This window comes from Eublepharis macularius, chromosome 4, assembly GCF_028583425.1.
Source record: "Eublepharis macularius isolate TG4126 chromosome 4, MPM_Emac_v1.0, whole genome shotgun sequence".
Taxonomy (NCBI): Eukaryota; Metazoa; Chordata; class Lepidosauria; order Squamata; family Eublepharidae; genus Eublepharis; species Eublepharis macularius.
In genome coordinates this window covers 82,306,835-82,315,790 of record NC_072793.1, presented here as the reverse complement: position 1 = coordinate 82,315,790, position 8,956 = coordinate 82,306,835, and positions in this window count along the sequence as shown.

The window sequence follows — 8,956 nt, the reverse complement described above, 5'->3', positions numbered from 1 at the left end:
TCCTAATCCATGTTACATCAGAAATTTATTTCTGGCTGAGAAAGGGGGCAGGTCAGAGCAGAGTATTGCTATCTTGGACTGGCAGATGCTGAGAGCAAATCAATGCATGCAGCGTATTATATACAAGTGGTGTGGCCAAATTTTTACCACTGTATTTGTGCCTTTTACAGTAACTTGAAGGGCAAGTATTGGCAGACAATAATTGATTGAAAATATCAATCTCTTAATCAATCAATATCCTTAGATTCAAGTTGGCTAACAAAGCATCAACAAATTGCAAAGACACAAAAACATCACCAAGATAAAAACAACAAACATGTTAAAAAACGCACAGGTTATTATTGATCTGCATGCTAAGAAAACCTCACATTGCCATCTTTTCAAGAAAGGAAACTGCCTATTTATGTTAAGACAATAATTCACTGAAATGTTTAGATTTGAAAAAACTCAGTTCATGATTTATTGGATCCAAACCAATGACCTGCGTGCTGAAAAATGCAGGGAGAAAGCAACCTTCAAGCTAACTTCCCATTCCACACTAACATGTCCCTAATGTTGATATTTAAAGAACCACTTCAATGGGGAGAAAATTAGGGTGGAAAAGTGGCAGGTGCTCAATCCTTTCCTTGACTGCCATTTCTTTGCTGTGTTCCCAAACTTCTTTTCTCTCCATGCGACTCTGGATGTGTGTTTTTGCGCATAAATATGCAGAAATAAATATTTGAGATCCCCCAAAGTCCTGTAACAATTTAAATGTTTGTTCTTTAAAAATGCTTTTGACTCTTGGTAGCTGTGTAAAATATGTATGTGGTGGAATTCTTTAAACTGTACTTCTTGTAATCAACAAGACTGGGAACTGTCATATATGGGAAGACAGGAAGAGAAAGCCTTGGACCTAGGTATAGTTAGTTATGGAGTTATGCAGCAGTTGTATATGTTTTGGTCAGGTTGATAAACCTAGTTGGAACTTAAGCTCAAACCACATGTTGCACTGGAGATCCATAACTTTTCCAAGTTTTCCCCCCAAAGGTCAAAGTAGCTACAGAATGGCTGAAGCTGTGGAACTGGAGAGACGGCAGGATAAAACATCTAACCCTTTCATCTTATCTCATACCATTTTCCTAATTAATATTATGTCCCCTCCTCATTGGAGGAAATAGGTACTTGTATATTACCTGTATGTTTTATCCTGCAAGATGAATACCAGATAATAGAAACACAGAGCTGGAAGGGACCCCAAGGGCCATCTAATCCAGCCCCCTGCACAATGCAGGAAATTCACAGCTACCCCCTTTCACCTTCCTTAGTGATCCTTGCTCTATGCCCAGAGGAAGGCAAAAAACCTCCAGGAACTCTGGCCAATCTGGCCTAGAGGAAAATTCCTTCCTGACCCCAAAGTGGTGATTGGCATTACCCTGGGCATATAAGAAAGAGCCACGAGAGCCTAGGACCAGCTCATCCCTTCATGCTCTCTGTGTACAGTCATCATAGCTGTCAGATGATCATATAGCTTCTTCTTAGATTCTTCCAAGGAATGAGAGCCCACCACCTTCCGAGGAAGCCTGTTCCACTTTGGAACTGTTCTGTCAGGAAGTTCTTCCTAATGTTTAGCTGAAAAATCTTTCACTTTAATTTTATCCCTTTGTTTCTGGTCCAATCCCCTGGGATAACAGAAAAAAACTCTGCTCTCTCCTCTACGTGATAGCCCCTCAAATACTTGAAGAGGGCATACCCAGTTTCTTCAACTTTTCCTCATAAGACCTGGTCTCCAGACCCCTCACTATCTTCGTTGCCCTCCTTTGGACATGTTCCAGCTTGTCAACATCCTTCTCAAACTGTGTACCCAAAACTGTACATAGTACTCGAAATGGGGTCTAACCAGAGCAGAGTAAAGTAATAACATCACCTCACGTGAACTGGACACTATACTTTTGTTGATACAGCCTAAAATTGCATTTGCATGTTTAGCTCAGCATCATATTGCTGACTCATGTTCAGCATGTGATCTACTAAGACCCCCCTAGATCTTTTTCACATGTACTACTGACAAGGCAGTCTCCCTTTTTAAATTTTCAGATCTTTAGAAAGCTGTTTATGGATCCCTGGCTCTTTAAGGTACCTCCCATTTTTCTTTCTCATTGGAATAGTTTTGTGATTGTGCCTTCAATATCTTGCTTCTCAGGTTTGGTGCAGCTAGTTGAAATCTCAGGAACATCAACTAACCACTTTCTGGTTTTGTCTGAGAATTCTATATATGCCAGTTTGTGGTACCTGTGGCCCATGCCAGTTTGAGATGGGAGGCAACTGTCTGCCACTGTTTAACTCTACTATGGGCAAATCCACGTGCCCTCGGAGTGTCCCAGCGTTGCGCTAAATGTTCGCTAAACACCTGGAAGTATAGCGTCTTTCTAGTGCGATTTCTGAAATTGCGCTAGAAAGACGCTATACTTCCGGGTGTTTAGCGAACATTTAGCGCAACACCGGGACGCGCCAAGGGCATGTGGATTTGCCCTATATTTTATGAGCCAGCATGTTGTAGTGGTTCAGGGTTTCAAACTATAACTTGAGAGACCCCAAGCTGAATCCCCACTCTGCCATGGAAGCCCTGCTGGGAGACCTTGGGTCAGTCATACACTCTCACCATAATCTACCTCACAGAGTTGATGAGAGAATAAAATAGAAGAGAGGAGAATGATATAAACTCCTTTGGGACCTCACTGGGGAGAAAGATGGAGTATAAATAAATTAAGATAAAATAAATATGTTGAGCATATAGTTCCGTTTCTTTTTCAAATGTGTGGTGAATATTCAGTTTCTTCAAAGTCACATGTCTATGCTCATTCACAGAGACCCTGATGTGATACAATTCCTAGTGGTATCTCTGGTATTAGTGTTGATATTCAACATGGCATCACTATGTTACATCCCATTTCATCACCAGAGGCCTCAAGATTTGGGGGACCTAGTCACAATATCCTCCACACAGCTTTCTCCTTCTTCCCTGTAAAGTATCTCCCTTGAAGGCTGAGATATCAGAATGAAAGTTGTGAATGTTCAGATAAAATTCTGTGTTTCAAGAGCAAAGCCCAGTTTGAATCCCATACTGGTTTTCTAGTGGGCCCCCAAATATGTACAACACAATGACTTGAATGATCCTAAGCAGAGATGGGCATGAACTGGGAAAATTCTGAATGTATGGTTCGTGGTTTGTCACATTTCATGAACCATTAACTTTCACGAACTTGCCCCGGTTTGTGAACCGGTTAATTCAGTTCGTGAAAACGCCACTTCCAGGTCTGCAGAACGTCTGCTGAGAGCCCATCTCCTCATTGCCTAGGAAACTGATTGATCGGTGCCAGGCTGTCTGTAGTGACAAACTGAAATACAAACCAAACAAACTGGGCTAAAATTTGTCATGGTTCGTGAGAAATGAGCTCTCACGAACCACCGGTTCACGAACCATGAACTGGCCCAATTCATGACGAACTGGTATTTTGGTTTGTGCCCACTTCTAATCCTAAGTAATGAGAGTGGAGTCATGCTGGAGGAAAGCAAATTTGCTCCCTTCCTCTGAGCCTTTTGGGCCTCTTGAAGTTGTGCTCCTTTGGGTCAATGGGCATCCAGGAACAGTGGGAGTATGTAGTGGGAAAAGGAAAGAGCAGAGATTGCCTGCCCCTCCTCTGCCATCAGAAATGTTGTTCTATTGGTGGAACTGCTGTTAGACCCACAGAAGCAAAACTAGTCATCTAAACCTTCATGATGTGTCAGTGAGGACTGAGATATCAAAACTATGAGAGTTGGTGTGCACTTCCATGACACAAATATACAACAATTCCTGTTCAAATTCCTGTTTCTGACAGGAGTCTGAATCCTGAATCAGGAAAGAACAACTGAGACTTCTTAAGTGCTACACTTCATTACATTTGTTTAATGTACTGCCATCTTGTGGTCATGCTTCCTCATTGTGTTTTCAGAGGTTGAAATGATGTGTTCAAGTTTAAATTGCAAGAAACAAAGCCCCAAAGCCCAGTGTCTTTTAGGAAGGCATAGTTAATACTGCACACAATATCTCCAACAATATTATTAATACAGGCCAAGTCAGCCCCTTTTTAAGCAAATGGATTTGAACCTGTTGGCAGGCATGATGGAGTTCATAGACTCAAGCTTATTTATAACAATACTCACTCAGCAAAATCAATGTGTTACCAAGAGGAATTCTTTCAGTGCTTCTATAAATGCTATCTACAGTAAACATTTCTTTCCTAGCTTTTAACAGCAGCCTGACATATTTGAGTTTAGGCAGGTGAAGCTTTTCAAGACATGGAGGTAAACTGACAGTAAAAAAAACTTTACATGGTTTACTTTCTGCATGTGCCTTTAAAGACACAAGAGCAGAGCCAGTTTTTTTTTTTTAAAGATGGTAGTTCTAATGGCACCCTTGCAATATATGCAAAACTACTTCAAAAATCACTTTGTTATGGATTCCATGGCAAATTGCCTAATCTTGGTCCATATCTGTGGGTTTTACTTCAGTGGATCTTATCCTCCAGCAGACACGGTAAGGAGGAAAATCTAATTCTACTAATTAGGGCCCCTTTCACACTCACAGTTTAAAGTGCCATTTTTGAGCAGTTGCAGTGGCTTCGGCTTGGCACCGATCCTTTCACACTTCCCAGCAGTTTTGATTTGGCCTCTTGTGATTCCTTTCAGATCTGCCTCTGTTCAGTTTGGGGTTTGGGGGCATTGCAGTGCAAGTCACCACCATTTTTTTAAAACTTTGAGCATGCATAATAATATTTCTACATCTTCTGATGGACAAGCCTCCCCATGCCCACCCTTCAACCATCCACCCCCACCCCACTCTTCCAAAGGGGTAAGACAGGACCTCAATTTGCATGGAACTTTAAAAAAAAAAACACCTCTGAACATATGTGGCAATGTTCCTGCGTTATTACATCTTCTGACTGACAAGCCTCCCCCCATGCTGCCCCTTCAACCACCCACCCCCACCCTACTCTTCCTGGGGTAAGGCAAGACTGGGGGGGGGAGCAGACTCATACCCACCCCGGCTCAGCTGAGCGTGCAGCAAGCCGGGGCTTGGCTGGGGCACCCACTCTCCTGCTCCGCAGCCAGGCTGCAGAGCATAGAGGTGTCCCAGCCAAGCCCCGGCTCGGACGAGGAGGCTTTTGTGGTCTGCAGCCTGGCTACAGAGCAGGAGACAGGGCACCCCAGCCAAGCCCCGGTTTGCTATGTGCTCAGCTGAGCAAGTGAGTGCGCAGCGAGCCGGGGTTCAGATGAGGTGGCTCTCATGTTCTGCAGCCTGGCTGCAGAGCAGGAGAGCGGGTGCCCCAGCCAAGCCCCAGCTCAGTGTGTCTCAGCTGAGCCATGGGTGGGTATAAGTCTGCTCCTCTCCACTGCACCTTACCCCTGGGGAGGCAAGTCCTGCCTTATCCCAGGAAGAGTGGGGTGGGGTGGGTGGTTGAAGGGGCAGCATGGGGGGGAGGCTTGTCCGTAAGAAGAGGTAGTAATGCAGGAACATTATTACCTATGCTCAAAGTTTTTAAAAAAAGGATGCTGTGCAAATTGAAGTCCTGCCTTACACTGGGAAAACTGGGGTGTGGTGGGTGGTTGTCAGGAGGACTGCAGAGTGGCCCAAAAATGATGGAAAAGGAGTTCAGAGAGCTGAGTTTGGTGGGTGTGGTTAATTCCACACAAACCAATCAGCTCCCAAGGAAAAGGAGAAGGAGGGGAGCGCTGCAAAACATTCACATTGGCATTAACCGGGTCAGCCCCAACTGGGCAGCTGATTAAAAATTAACATCGGGGTATGTCTGCAGGGAGAAAAATCAGGTTACTGGGGGGAAAGAGCAGCACCACATCCCATGACTAGCTTGCAAGTGTAAAACCCCTGCAAACATGGGATGCGGACCAGGTATGGACACGCTTTAAAATCCTAGTGTAAAAAGTACCTAGAACTGAAAGGTGCCAACCCAGATATTCTACCTGTCTCTCAAAGGGTTGCTGAGGGACTCTTGAGACCATATGCCGCAGTAATGCTGTTATTTTAATAATAAAAATCCATAAAATTGTTTTCCCCACTGTTTATGTGGCTGTTGACCCAGTGCATTGGCAACAGTGCTTCCTCATGGCAGGTTTCCCTGCATTTTTCCTACCCCGATTCTCCATGGTAGCCATTTCCCCTCTGTACCACTAGAGGGCTTTTTTCGTTTTGTTTTTTTTAATTGGCAATTGACATATCACTTTAGCATTTTGTTCTAGTTTCCAGCTTTTATTTTTTTTAAAAAATAAGTCCCTAGCCTCTTTTGTTGTTGATTGCCACATTTTTGGTGGCAAGAATTCAGACTAGAGTCACTTTTCAATATATAATTTTTCCATATAAAAGGAGGATGCTAGTTTAGTGAGAGAGCATATGCTTTGCACATGAAAGTGCAGCATGCCTGAAAAGGGATTGAATAGCAAAGCACCATCATCTCTCCTATCCCTTCATTATACAACACTTCCTTCATCTGCCAGCCAGCCAAGAAGGGGAAAATATCAGTCCTGTCATTGGAAAACTGGCCATTTGGCAACTGTAATCTAGGTGGACAGTTTACTCAACAAACAGGAAACCACCACAAAGACAGCCCTATCTCCAATCATAACCTGCCTGTGCATTTGGATTGCACTGGGAATAGGAGCTCTGAAGGTTATCTCAGAGTGTGGGCAGGCTCATACGGAAGCAAGAGGGTCTTCAAACATGGTCATTGAAATGGAACAAGCTACACATCTAAAAAATTAAACTGAGGCTCTTTATACATGTCACAGACTCTCCATGTTGCTTTCATTGCCATTATGAATGCACTGGCAACAAAGCTCCCACAAATGGGAGTTTTTTGCACACTTTCATGTCAGTTTGGTGTAGTAGTTAAGAGCCAGGACTCTAACCTGGAGAACCGGGTTTGATTCCTCACTCCTCCACTTGAAGCCAGCTGGGTGACCTTGGGTCAGTCACAGCTCTCTCAGAGCTCCCTCAGCCCCACCCACCTCACAGGGTGATTGTTGATGTGGGGATAATAATGACATACTGAGTAAACTGCTCTGAGTGGGTGTTAAGTCATCCTGAAGGATGGTATATAAATAGAATATTGTTCTTGTTGTTATTGGTACCTTGCACGGGCATGCCAAGATCTTGTATCTTTTCGGCAGGCCTGTAAGACGGAGATGTTCCACCAGGCATATGGTTGAGGCCAGCAAAGGATCCATCTAATCAGCCTCTCTGCTGGTCTCCTACCAGCGGAGGGGCTATATGATCATCTCCCCCCCCCACGTATGATGAACTAGAATTGAGTTATAAACTCACACCTCCACCCTCTTTTTATGTGTATGATGTGCAGGGAAAGGGGAAGGGAGCCTATCTAGGTTACTGGTAATTATGCTGTGGAAAATGAGTTTGTGATTTTATTGTTTATTTACTGTAATTTTATCTACTGCTGAAACCCGCACTGAGCCCGCTCATGGGGAGGGAGGGCTATAGATTGAATAATTACTACTACTACTACTACTACTACTACTACTACTACTACTACTACTACTAATAATAATAATAATAATAATAATAATCTCAAGCTGTGCTGCTGGAGTGCATTTTGAGGGCTTAAACAAGCAAGCAAGCAAACAAACAAACAATAGCACTTTAGTGCTATAGCAACTGCCATTTTTAAAAAATAGCCATCCAAAAGCCCTCTAGTGTTGTAGTGGGGGAAATGACAGGCATAAAGGACTGGCAGCCGGAAAGTTGCACCAGAGGCAGGACCTTTGAAAATGAACTTCTTCTCGACAATGTCATGATAATGTGCTTAGACTATATCGTTGCCTAAAAGATTAGAGTAAAACAGTTTGGGGAAAGAGTGTACTGAGAACAAGAAAAACATGAAAAGGGGACAATTAGAGCATGACATTATATAGATGAACCAAAAAAGTGCTCCAGTTTAGAAGCAAAGGTAGAGAAATACGACACTGGAAAGCACTCTGGAAGCACTCTGAATTAAGAATAAACATCAATAGCCTCAGCTTACTGGAATCTTGTCTTGTTTATGCCCTACTGCAGGGGTCCCCAAACTTTTTGAGCCTGCAGGCCCATTAGGAATTCTGGCACAGTGTGGTGGGCACAGCAACGTAGGGTTGCCAGGTCTGCTCACCCTCCATGTGGGAGGTGGGAGACCTGGCGGTTACCTCAGTGGCCCCCTCTCATGTGTGGTTTGTGCGCATGCAGGCCACATGCCACCCCTGGGTGTGCCCCCACGCTCTGCAGCATGCCAAATCAGGCCGCTGTGCAGTGCGGGAGCTAGGGTTGCCAGATCCTCCTACCCTCCTGGCGGGAGGTGGGAAGTCTGGTACTTTCCTTCTTTTCAGCGTTTGTACATGCACAAAGCGCACATGCACACTCCCGGCCTGCGTGATGACATCACTTCCGGGAAATGATGTCATCACGTGGGCTGTGGGCCACCTTGGGAGTGCTCCTGTGCTCCGCAGGGACCCGAACGGCCTGCTTCGGCCTGGATCAGGCTGCTGCGGAGTGTGGGAGTGCTGCTGCACTCCACAGTGGCCTGATCCGTGCTGATTTGGGCCTGATCCATGCTGATTCAGCCCTGGATCAGGCTGCAGAGGAGCGCATGAGTACTGTTGTGCTCCACAGTGGCCTGATCCAGACTGAATTGGCACAAATCGGGCCTGGGAGCACACCCTGGGAGGCACGCCCCCCCATTGGCCAGGTAAGTGGAGGCAGGGGGTGGAGGGTAGGAGTGGGGGATTCCAGCCTCCAGCAGGGGACTGGCAACCCTAGTGGAAGTGCTGTTGGGACCACATGACGTACCTTGGAGTGCTCCTGCCCAGGAGGCCCGTTCCCCTGCTTTTCCCCCCACCGGCCAGGTAGGCAGGGGCAAAGGAGTGGCGGATG